This window comes from Penaeus japonicus, unplaced genomic scaffold, assembly GCF_977035675.1.
Source record: "Penaeus japonicus unplaced genomic scaffold, GWHDUDI00000001_assembly GWHDUDI00000037, whole genome shotgun sequence".
NCBI lineage: Eukaryota > Metazoa > Arthropoda > Malacostraca > Decapoda > Penaeidae > Penaeus > Penaeus japonicus.
The window spans coordinates 11985439-11987938 of record NW_028234439.1 but is presented as its reverse complement, the minus strand read 5'-3'; the positions used below and the strand labels follow the sequence as shown (position 1 = coordinate 11987938).

Below are 2500 nucleotides of genomic sequence, written 5' to 3'. Positions count from 1 at the left end.
TACACCCGTATTACCCACGATTAAGTATCAGGGATAACATCAGTGACAAGGGCTGTGTCCCTGTAACAGTTAGCAGAGAAATTTATCACAGGGAGTTGTCGTAAGGGTAAGTTATCACATCAACTTTGTTAGTTGTGTATCTAAATGGCCAAATTATGATAATCCGAGCAGTTGAGACAAGCATCGCAGCGGGAGAACTAGCAATGAAGAGAAAAAGACTAATGCAACACAAGCCATATTCAAATATAGGAATGAAATGACCATCAAATTACAAACGAACATACGAAATGGAGATCTTTTCACGCTTACCACTCGGTGTGTGTGTGTGTGTGTGTGTGTGTGTGTGTGTGTGTGTGTGTGTGTGTGTGTGTGTGTGTGTGTGTGTGTGTGTGTGTGTGTGTGTGTAATGTGTAGCGTAGTCGCATAAGTAAGCGTGATGACACCGCAGCCCATTGCCCTTCCCCCTTTCTCCCCCTTTCCTCCCTCCTGATCGCACCTATATGCGTACTCGTCCTCCTCCACCCTGGGCTCCCCTACCCAGCCCGCCCCTCATTTCTCCCTCAAGGTACTATTGACCGGCGTCGTCATCACGTTTTCATTTCCTCGGGAAGTTCTAGTCATCCGCCGCCGGGGAGACGCAGATCCACGGCAACGTGAGACCCGGGAATGGGGAAGGACTCACGATTAGCTGACTGGGGCGTCTTGCGGTCTGCGGGCGGGCGGGCGGGCGCGAACACCACGCTGCTCGGCGGACGCGGAGGGCGGCCGCTAGTGCGCATGCTCGTGTGCGGGTGTGCCTTTGCTTATGCCTGTAACTTTCTTACCTTCTTTTTTTTCTTCGTCTGTCTGTTTATCTGTCTGTCTGTCTGTCTGTGCGCCAATGTATCCGAAGGTCCAGCCGTTAGAGAGCGAACAGCAAGAAAGGGCAATTTTTCCTTCCGGCATTTCAGCTCTGCCTTCCTCTGTGCCATTGAGCAGCAAAAATGAATGCGTAAACAACATTCACCGAGGCCGGAAACAAAGGCCCGGCCGACGTTTGCCGGGAAACAGAAAAGGAACAAAAAAAAACCAAAACTGGAGAGCTATGTAATGGAAGCAGGTCACGCTCTCTCTCCAAAGCAACGGCTGGCAATTGGCAATACATTTTAGGCGTTCTCTTCGACCACCTTTTTTCTCTCCTTCACTCTAAATATCCATTCTTGCTTTATACATCATCGCATTTGATAATTTCACAATGCGCTCGATCGTCTGTCCCCGAATACCGTAAAAGAAATGATACCCATAAAAAGAACGACTGTCATCTACGTCTCGTAGTCAGACAACGGGGATGACGTATAGCATATTCTTGCCCCTAAACAAGACCATCAGCCTTAAGTCTTTTTGCTAAGGCAGGACACGACCCTGTGCATTAGAGCTTTCCTTTCGCTTGACGAGACACACTACTGACGCCCACAATGGCCTCCAGGGGGATAGCACTGCCTGCCACCGCCGCCCTGACTGAAAGTGATCTTGCCCGATATTGCACCAATCCCCAATCAGATTTGGATTACCTTGCAGTGGCCCGCTAATCAGTCCCCGAGGCCCACGGCGGCGACGACCGCCACGACCGCGACGAGGGTGACGAGGGTGGCGGCGGCTGGCGGCGGCGGGGGGGGCGCGGCGGCGGCGGCGGGCGGCGAGGGGAAATTTGAGTCACGCGAAATTAAAGATACTCCTTGAGAATTAAAAGATGAAGGGAGGGAAATTGAAGGTAAGGGAGAGAGGAAAGGGACAAGGAAAGGGACAGGGACAGGGACAACAGAATAAAGAGGGACAGGAAGGGAGGAGGGGGGAGAGGAGGCAGAGGGAAACCCCCCGCGGGATAGGTGGGAGAAATAGAGGAGAAAGAGAAGTAAAAGAGAAAGAGAGAGAGAATAGAGAAGAGAGAGAGAGAGTAGAGAGAAGACGAGAAGAGAGAGAGATAGAGAGAGAGAGAGAGAAAGTTATATATATATATATAATATAAATATAATATATATATATAATATTTATATTAAGAGAAAGAGAGAGAGAAAGAGAGAGAGAGAGACATATAGAAAGATAGAGCGTGAGAGAGAGAGAAGGAAATAAAGCGAGTGAACAAGGCAGACTGAATTAATTACCGACCTCCTTACCAGCCCCATATATCTTCAAGAACAGGGCCGGCTCGGCGCTTTCTGCATTAATCTGTTCCCCATCCTCAAATCCTGCACTGTATCCTATTGCTCCTTAGGCTCCATAATGCCTCCCTCCCCCCCCCCCCCCCCCTTCCCCCCTCCTAAAGGTCCTCAGGCCCGGAGGGAGAGCGGGGGTGACGCAAAGTCTCCTGACCCACCGGACGAATATCTTCAGCCTCACCCCCCCCAAACACGCGTATTAAAATCCCCCTTTTTTTGGATGAATTTCACAAATCTCAACCGACAAACGAGAAGGCAGTCAAAGTTTACCTCCTGAGATCATTGTGGACACACTCACACTCACG

At 50.2% G+C, this 2500-nt stretch overlaps 1 protein-coding gene across 1 annotated transcript in view; it reads right to left on the bottom strand.

Moving 5' to 3' along the window:
- Positions 1-2500, bottom strand: part of ttv (exostosin glycosyltransferase 1 ttv) — a 402552-nt gene that overhangs the window by 18286 nt on the left and 381766 nt on the right. The gene's annotated exons all lie outside the window — the stretch shown is intronic.